Below are 11,011 nucleotides of genomic sequence, written 5' to 3'. Positions count from 1 at the left end.
AATATAAAACCAAGATGACATGAATTTTAATAAGCACATGCATGGTGTTTCACTGTAATAATCACCCTATTAAACCTATTAAGCTTATCCCCTCCCTCCATCCCCTCTACTTTTTTCATTAATTCTCAAACAACAGAATATTTTCATATTTAATCAGTGCATGTTTGTCCTTATCAGTGCACGTGCTTATCAAAATGCATGTCGTGTTGGTTTTATATTTTTGTGCAACAACTATTGTGAAGGTGTATAGTGGGTTTTGCATGTTGGTTTGCATGTTGGTTTAATTGAAAAGTCATAGAAAAGTCGGTAAGTGGTTATATACAAATATTTAATAATAACATTTAGTAAAATGTTTGACCACAAAGTTAATGCTTTAAATATTTTTAAAAAATAACTATCTTCCATCTAAATTTCCATTCTGTAAATTGAATGTCTGTGTCCTGGAGAATGATGAATAAAAAAACTGAACGAGTGTTTTTGACTCAATGGCTGCTCATAAGTAAAAATCCTGAAAAGTAAAATCTTGTGAAAGTCCAGTCCTAGTAGTGTGTTTGATGTTGGTTTCAGCTACTATTCTTAAGGTCCTGGGTTCAAATTCTGGCAAGGTGCACGTGATATATTTGTTTCGAAGCTGGTTCTACACTGAAATATTTCATGTTCCTAGACTGGCACCTGAAACGCAAGGCTGATCACCTTACTTTCATGTAATAGATGATTGATATACGTTGCATTTAGTGTGTAAATTCACTGCCTACATCATCGGGTGTGGACGAGTATGACGATATTTCAGAAAAATGAAATTAATAACGACGGGGCGGGGATCCACAATTAATTTTCAAAATATTTTTGCATCAGTATTTTGAGTTTGTCTAAATGTTTGCAGACAAACACTGGATGTCATATGCGCCTATGTTTGAATAAACGAGGATGTTCTCACAAAGGCGGAATGGTGAATGTTACTCTGTGTGTAAAGTGGCCACTTGAATCAGCCCATGAAAATGCACAGACTCTTATATTCCCTGGTTAAAATGTACTTCATCTCTAGTGAAGTATGTTATTCAAATATTTTATTATTGTTATTTTATATGTTATTATTAGTATAATCACATTTTAAAATAAAAAATGCACAGGTGACATTAATTTTATTATTTGGTATGTGAATTCAAAATACACATATCTTGACTCGGGACAATATAATTTTAGAAAGGGTCTAATATTGTATTTTTATATTTTAATTTGAAATTATATTATTCTTCATAACCCTTGTCATTTTGTTAGACGTGTATAATTCGGGGCGTTCCATTCAAATAGCCCTTTTCCGATAAAGAATATATCAAAAAGTGTTTCGTTGTGACCCTTTATATTAATATTTATGGAAGGAGACACATTCTGTGTCTTCCCTCATCCCGGATTGGGTCCAGGGTCAGAACATTGCTGGACATAGAGGATATTAATCATGAAAGACCACCGACATGGTAGGTACTCGTACGATTGTGACGCGACTGACGTCACAGTAAGCAGTCAACAGGGTCGGACCTACATTCAATGAATTAATGAAATTGTGGATTAAAAATTAGGCACAGTATGACAATATTATTATTATTAATGAATTTCATAAAAGGTACATGTTTTTTTCAAAATTATATACATGCCTACACATCTAGTTAATGTTATCACTGTAACTCTCCAAAAAAGATACTAAACCTTGTGCTTGGAGAGTGACTTAAACTGTTGTTGTTCATTGTTCATTATAAGAGTTTACATAATTTTAAATACGAGTATATGAGAAAAAAAACAAAGGATATATAAATAAAAAACATAATATAATGTTACATTCATACTAATTAAAATTTTATGTAGTTTTTACACGTGTTAAAAAAAATTCTTTACATTTAATTTAAATTTATTTATTAATATATTTAAAATTGAATATTTGTAAATATAGACATATATAAAATAGAATTTATAACTAAGTAATATTTTCATGGATGTTTGTGTGTGTATATGTATGTTCACATGTATGTATGTATGTATGTATGTGTATATATGTGTATATATGTATGTATGGATATGTATGTGTGCATGTACGGGTATAAATATGTATGGATATGGATGAGGATGATATATAGATATAGACTTACATATAGATATAGATATGGATATGTTAATAAATAATGTTTTTAATAAAATGCTTTGTGCCCATTAAATATGTAAACACTTATGTTTAAAATTTTGGTACTCCGGTTCTGTAATTATTTATTTTTTATCTTAAAATTGCGTGATCATTCACTTATTTTTTTTGCTTTTTTTTTTTTACATCTTCTAAATATTTTTTTTTTTTTTTTTTTTGAAAGCATCAATTACATGTACTTTTTTTTCGCTCCCTATATCTAAGTTAGTAGTAATTATTATTATAAAACCATGTAGGACTATCATATGATTAATTGTAAAGGATCTTTACCGACAAGCCATATTCATTGGCTTGGTGAGTCCTGTAAAAAAAAAAAAAATGTCAAAAATGTCTTAAAATAACTAAAATGTAATATTGTATGTACATAATAAATAAAAAAAAAAAAAAAAAAAAAAAATAGTTTTTGGTTCATTGGGAACATTATTATAATTTTTTACAGCTTTGAAGACAAAGCTTTTTTGACCACGACTTGCGTGGAATTTAGGAATTTTAACATTATGTTGGTATCTGAGTGACTTATTCATCTCCAATTCTTTTATATGTATATTTGTATGATAGAATTTATTTTGTAAAGAGTTTCAGAATAAAATCTTAGACAAGGATTTTTGACTCAATTGGTGCACTCAAGTAATAATAAAAAAGGATAATCTATTTCTTGTTTTAGCTATAGTACTATCTGCATTAAAAAAAAACATTTGCATAGACATTTATTATTATTTATGCTTTATTTAGTTAGTACATATCATCTTCAGAACTAACATAAACTTTTGATAACATTAGAATTTTTTATGAAAAAATTTCTTTAACACATTTTTTCAAAATTATTTAAAATATTTCAATGTTTTCTATTTTTTTTACTTCTTTAGGTAACTCATTGTGCATCTTAAATCCATCGTATAATAGCTATTCTCCTCACTGGTAATTTTTTTTTCATTCATTTCATATGTACGACACATTTGGTTAAATTTGATTTCAAGATTATTTTACTTATCAAAATTGAATATATAAAAATCGATGAAAATTGAATAGCTGGAATTGCCAGAAGTTCTCTCGATCTATTGAAAGTTTTTTTTAAAAAGTCAAGGCAGGTGCTGTCGTGTCGTGCAGTTGGTTAGACGGAAAACATTAAAACTATCGCGGTTCGATTCCCGCCAGTTGCAAAAAAGAAACCGAATATTTTTTTTTCTCACTTGGTATGGGTGTCGTGGAGTATCTCAAATCACTTACTTTCATATTTTCTTCATCGAAGCCTCTAAAATAGAGTCTAAACCGGTTATTCCTATTAATAAAAAAAAATTCAAAATAACCACCATAAAGTTCTCATTGAGTAAATGTATCGATCGCAAAGATCACTATCGATACTTAGTCCCTGGACTAGCACCTGAAACTTAAGACTAATCATCTTTTCTTTCATGCAGTTGGTTTGCTAATAAAGTGCCCTATGCAAAATTAGAGGCAAAAATATAATGATGATGCTGTTTTAAATTGTTTTACTGATATAAAAGCTTTCGTAGAACAACCCTTGATGTTATTCGTATCAATGTTTTCAGATATTTAAAATATCAACATTGATATTAGGAGTTCTTTGAAAAGGGAGTACCTATGTAAGTTTACCTATTTACATGGCATTTGACATTATGTTAAGCACCGAGTAACATTTACGATTCTGCCTATTTGTATTTATTAGTGTATTTAACTGCATTGAAAAAAAACACAAATGGAAAATTTATTAACTGATATTACATTTATCTACCAACAATACATCAAATAAGCAAAGCGGTGGGATATAGCGAATATTTGTACGGATCTATCAATTTCTGTATTATCTTTTTATTCACAGTTTTTACAATACAGAGAAATTTATTGTTTTAGGTCCCGACTAGCTAGGAAATATCCCGTGTTAAGGCAAAATCTATTGTTGCATGCGTTTTTTCCCTATTCTTATTCTTATTCAGTGGTGGGGGTCAGTGCCATGCAAGCTCATGACGTCATTGCGGCCTGTGAAGATCTATTGTGACGGGTCCCCGTGAACATTTTTCACCCTCCAAGCTCAAGTTAATAAAGAGCCTTTTTTCCCCATGCTAAAACAATTCAAATCAATCCTTATAATTTTTAAAATTGATACAATAATACTAACAACAAAATAAACCAATTAAAAATCGATCCATAAGTATCAATTACAAAATTTTAAAACAAATAACAACATGCAATTAACGTTATAACAAAAAGTATTATATCAATGAAGCAATTCAGAGGAAATCAAAGGTTTTTTTTTCCACCCGCTTAAGTCTTCTTCTACTTGTTGCAACTGATATAAGCAATGCTTATCATTACCGCGCTTCTTTTAGAGGTAAAATCACTAAAATGCTTTTCCCAACGCTGGCTAATGCAGCAAACTTCCGTCATCATCACCAAAGTACTTTCGAAACGACCCAAATTTTTACCGGACACGGAGCTATGAAAAGTTATCTATGTAGGTTTAAATTAAGGAATGATGACTATTGTCCATGCGATGATATTTCTTCACAGAGTATCAAACATCTGTTATTTTGGTACCCATTTTTTAGTTTACAACGCCATAATCTTGAAGCAGAATGCAGGAAAGATGGAATATTCTTAACAGATATCCACAATGTAGTTAAAAGTAGTTATCACGCGCCATTATTATTTATTCATTTATTTATAAATTTATTGCAAAAAAAAAACATACTTAATAACAAGGAATCTATATAAAACCAATTAATGTAAAAACGGAGTGTTCTCTGGTCATAATAGTTTCCATCTAACATGGCACAGCCTGTTCTAAGATGGAGATTTTTTATCTTTAGAGCGTAAGTAGTCCTATACTAATAAAACAATAACACAAAAAAGAAAAACTAAAACTACTTAATTATAAATGCCTGGCTTATCAAATGTAAGAAATTAAAAATCATTATTATACAAATATAAAGTATGTATTTGTGGCAAGAATACATGTTACTTAAACATAAATATTGTAGTATAATATATAATAAAACAAATTTAAAGCAATGAAATACATAAAATATAAATAATATGTGTACCAATTATATAAAGTACTTACATTGTTCTTGAACTTTGCAACAATGGTAATTGGACTCATAAAGGTAATAAACCAAAATCAGTGATCGAACATCCCATTTCCAAGACAAACAAAAACGATTTTTTTCCGAGTATCTTAGCGTTGTACATGACACGTAAGGCTACTAAATACAGGGGTTCAAATATATATATAAAGTAATGCTTTTAATAAGGAAACAATATTGTTTATTTTTCTGTTGAAGACCTTATTCCTCGCTGTCTTTTGGATGTGGTGATGATTTGAGCTGAAGAAAAGCCGTGCTCCAGCACTGTGGATGACGACTCTGCTCATGTTGTCGGCATAGAATAATGCTCAGAGATAGTGTGATGATCATTTCATTAAAGTAATACCGCCATTACAGCGCCACTAACGATTCCCGCTATAGGAGGATTCGTTATATCACGTTACGTCCGTGCTTTGGTACACTAGCATGTTCTGATCAGCGTTTATTCGTTAATTCAACGTTTCTACCCTTTGACGAAATAAACGACAAATAAGTTATAAAACCGATGAAAATATTCTCTTTGTGCTGATTTTACTGATTTTTGAATGATTTTTTATGTAATTTTAAAAAAAATAATGAACCTACTTAATAAAGTTAATTGGAGGTCTGACTGTTTTTCAGAATCACAGTACCAAAGCATGAAAGAATTCTCAGAGGGAAAAGAACCCTGAATATATATACGTGACACAGAAGTCTTGTCTATTTTATTCGCAACGGAGAATTTCATTTGTAAAATTTTCATTTTTTCAACAGAGAGGGAAAACATTTTTGAGAAGGGAATATGGAAGTCTAAGCATTTACAGGGCTTGTGACCTGTCTTTGAATGGTTTTAGTGGCCACTTTACACACTGTGTAACATTCGTACACACAAATTTTCAATCAAATCTGTAAAAAAAAGGTTAGAAACATTTTTTCTATCAACCTACCAGGGTTGCATTCGATGAGAATGCGGATGCAAAAAAATGTAGGGACGTTGCTTTTTTGTGTTTAAAAATAGTTTGTTTTTGAATGTTTACAAACAAAATTCGCTTTTTATGGATCTCAATCAGTTTCCTTCCTTACATTCATTATAATTTCTACCCGTTTATTTCTATTTACTGTATTTTTGGTAAAACTTAAATAATATTAATTGTCATTCAATACATTTATGAAAATTGCACTCATGAATAAAGTGCACAGCTGTTGGTAAAAAGAGTCAAGTTTGTCATTCGCAAAAAGAATTCTATATTTGAATATTAATATTTTTTGTTTTAGAAATCAATCATAAACAAGTGCCTAGGTACCTACTTATCTATTTTGAAAAAAGTTATTAGCAGGCAAGCCAACGTTTGGGCAAGACAACGTCTGTCGGGTCCGCTTGTTATAAAATAAAATAAATAAAACGAAAACGTTTTATTGTCGATCGTTTAAACAGTCGTCATTGCGTGCTAGGTTCCATGCTCTTTGCTCTCTGGTCACCCATTAGACAAAGTTAGGAAAGAATTCTTTGTTTGAGACATGCTATCGCGTCATATAACGGGATTTAATTCTATAACTAAATAGTACAAGTGTGGGTAGTTTGGTTCCATGGCTATCTATTCGTAGTATATTATAATGTTCCCCATAGTGCAAGCTTGAAGCTTGATTCTGAATTACTTGGATATGAATTTCGTAGATTTTACAATCATCAAATGACTTAATCATTATTTTATCCCTTTATCACCTTTTTAACTTCACAAAAGGCAAAAAAACATTCCATAGGTGCATCAGTATTGTAGCGTACCTATTCTGCCAGCAGTATGAAGAGTGCAATATCTCAGTTAGGCACGTTTCTGAGAAAAACGGAGTAAAAGATAAAATGTTATTTTTTTAATTTTTTTTTATTTAAATCTTAAAGTAGGGCACACATATCATACATATTGTTATGTGTGTTCTAATAATAACATTGAAAATATATTTAATTTATAAATTGTTTATCACATATGTCTTGACCATTATTTTAAATTTTGATATGTTTTTTTCTTCATAAATATTTTTTTCCATTTCGTAATACTTTTTAATTGCTTTAAATAAAATTGAATTTTGTGACTTTGCCTTTTTCCTAAATGGAAGTCTAATTTTGTTCTTTTCTCTAGTATTGTGATCGTGTTCATGCTGGTTCCGATCAATTTTTTTCCAAAATTCTGTTTTTTTATTAGAGTTTATAATTTTATGAACAAATATCATTGTATTGTAAAATATTCTTTGTTTATTTGTTAATAATTTCATTTCATTTACCATCGACTTTAGCCTCGTATATCTGTTTTTTTTTCAAAATGATTCTAAAGGCTTTATTTTGTAATACAGTTAGTTTATCTATGTTTTCTTTGTTTGATAAAAATAAAATGCTACTACAGTAGTTAACGTGTGGTTCAATAATTGCTTTGTAAATAGTTTTGCAGGAGTCCTTATCAATAAATCTTCTGATCCTTCCCAAAATTGATATTTTTTTTGCAATCTTATTTATTACCATCTTAGCGTTTTGGTGAAATGTAAGTTTTGAATCCAACATTACACCTAAATATTTAATTTCAGTGACTTCATTAAGTTTTTCATTTTCTATTACAATTGATGGTGTAATTTCTATTCTTTTGTTTCCTATATTCATATATTTAGTTTTGTTAACATTTAATTTTAATTTATTAATTTTTAGCCACAGTGATACACTATTAAGATCATGATTAAGTCTGTCCATATTTATGTTTAAAGCATTAACTTTGTTACAATATTTAAGTTTGTCCAAATGTTTGTAGACAAAATACCGGATCTCACCTCCACGAGAGTCATTAAGATTAATAAATTACAACAGGGATGGATGGAGAATACCTTCAAAAAGGGAATATGTAAGTCTAGGCATTTACAGGGTTTAAAAACTGTCATTGGCTGGTTCGAGTGGCCACTTTACACACTGGGTAAAATTCACCATTTTACCTATGTTTTGCCTACATCCCTATTTCTTAAATTCTTCCATTTATTGATTTGAGTTCAAGACTTGAAACCTTTATTGTTGTGAAGAGATTAAAAATTGGACAATGTTTTTCAGGCATTGCCTAGTAAATGACATAATTCAGTCAGATGAATGAAACGGAGGGGTTAATTTTGTTTTTAATATTTAAATTAAAAGATAAATACTTTAATGAAACTAAATAAAATATAATTATTAATTTAAAATCTTGTTACTGCAGATTTGTTTTCTGGATTACAGAGTTTCCGAAGGAATATTTGATACGTAAGTAATACTTAAATAAAAAACGTTTCTTCGTTATTCCGAATCTGTATTTAAAAAAATGTCGCCAAAAATGCTAGATACTGTTTTCGTCATAAAAACGGCAGTATTTAAATATATCATTATATTTTTTTAATATTGTGAACTTCGTAAACCGGGTTGTGGTCCCATGGTAGCGTTGTGGAATCACGGATCAATGGTCTAAGGCTTAAATCCAACCCCACCATAACTCGACTTCCATTTTTCCAACACACGCTATTATGGTTTTTAGTAAATGGTCTGAAAATCGCAATCTTTAGGCAAATAATACAACTCAATTTTTTTTTGATGCTGTAACATTATTGTCTTTCCGCACTCAGTAGGTAGTGCATAGGCAACTGCATTTGTGCTTCGTTTGCAGCTTATATTGAACATTTTTGTTACATGGAGGGTAAGGTGATCAGTCTTACGCTTCAGCTACCAGCCCAGGTCTAATGAGTTACGCCCAGCTTAGGTCTAGTGAATAGGCGAATGCACCAACCACTCACTACAAGACGAAAGCACTGGACTTTAATTCATCCTAACGATTTTTACCTACGAGTAGCTATCGAGTTGAAAACACGCATCTAGGGTTGTGGTTCTTTTCCAGATGTATAAATGTATTCTTCATCCACCTGGACACGGACATTGGTAATTAATAATTTAATATTATAATTTTCATTCACCCTTTATTGATTTATTTACTTTGTCGCCTTCAGAAATTTGAATAAATGAATCTGAAACGAATTACCATAAAATGCTTCCATATTTTTAATGCCGACCAAAGATTTTTACGAGCGTCATCTGATGTTAATAGTGTGAATTATATTGACAGTTGCTTAATCTTCATTAAACACGCTATGGTTGAGTGCGTTATGGTTTGTTTACACTTGATGAGATTCGGTTCGAGTTTTATTAAAGCTTCGACCACAATTAATTTTGTATAAAAATATTTCTCATTGTATAATTGTTTTTAAAATAAGGAAATTGAAAAATAGTCCATCAGTGTATTGTAAAATGCAAAAATTGGCCAGCAGTTTTTAGTGTGTATCCTCCTGCTCTTTTGTAAAGTACTGAAATTCAACCTACTTGGGATATCATCTAAATAGATCAAAATGCAACCCAATTAGGATTTCATCTGAATAGACTGAAATTCAACCTACTTAGGATATCATCTAAATATATTGAAATTCAACCCAATTAGGATTTCATCTTAATAGGCTGAAATTCAACTTACTTAGGATATCATCTAAATATATCTAAATTTGACCCAATTAGGATTTCATCTGAATAGACTGAAATTCAACCTACTTAGGATATCATCTAAATATATCAAAATTCAACCGAATTAGGATTTCATCTGAATAGACTGAAAGTCAACTTACTTAGGATATCATCTAAATATATCTAAATTTGACCCAATTAGGATTTCATCTGAATAGACTGAAACTCAAACTACTTAGGATATCATCTAAATATATCAAAATTCAACCGTAATAGGATTTCACCTTAATAAAATGAAACTCAACCTACTTAGGATATAATATAAATATATAGAAATTCAACCTAATTAGGATTTTATCTGAATATGCCACTATCTCAACAGAAACGAGAGAATACTGATTTATAAGGGAATGTGGAAATCTAGGCCAAATTACTTACTAAATCTATGTTCACTCCCTAAATAGAGCAAATGGTGTCCGCGAAATCAATCCAGAGCCGCAATTACAAACGCTATCTTCATCAATGCGTGCACAGATGATATAAAGTAAAATCGATATTTTTGTACGAAAATGTGTGTATTTATTTAAAAATTTAAAGTATTTTTATCAGTAACCTGTAATTAAACATGTTTAAAAAAACAAAAGTGTACATATTCTATTTTTCTCACTTAATTTAACTTTGTAGATACAATTTCAAATCAATGTTAACTTTCCATTGTAGTACAGGCCCTGGCCTCAGTCTGCGGCCAATGATTATATTCGAATTTTAATTCTCGTTACAAAATGTACAAAACAAAAAAAGTTTTTGCATCGTAACATTGTAACATGTTAAAAAACAATACATTGTAACGATTTTTTTAAAAAAATGTCTAATGCAACAAAATTCTCTTCTAATAAACCAAAAATCAATTTTAATATAATTTTAAAATAAAACTTTTTGTGCCGTGAAAATATCAATAAAAATTTTATTCAATAAGTCAGTACAGTGCTACGAAAAATTTATATAAAACCGTTTTATTACATCAATTAAAAATTGATGCATTAATTGTGTGCCGGAATTGCATGAAAAAAAATAATTATTTTAATAAAAACCTTAGAGTATATACATCTATACATCTAAGATAAAAACAATCTCTTTTGAACAACGTCACAAGTTCTTCCAAATCTATCATTTGTAGAGTCTTAAGATAGATTTCCGGTTTACGGGAAGCCAATTCACTTATCAGTAGAA

This window comes from Micrasema longulum, unplaced genomic scaffold, assembly GCF_059751315.1.
Source record: "Micrasema longulum isolate JH-2025_06_02 unplaced genomic scaffold, ASM5975131v1 h1tg000063l, whole genome shotgun sequence".
Taxonomy (NCBI): Eukaryota; Metazoa; Arthropoda; class Insecta; order Trichoptera; family Brachycentridae; genus Micrasema; species Micrasema longulum.
Note: the sequence above shows the minus strand (reverse complement) of the source record.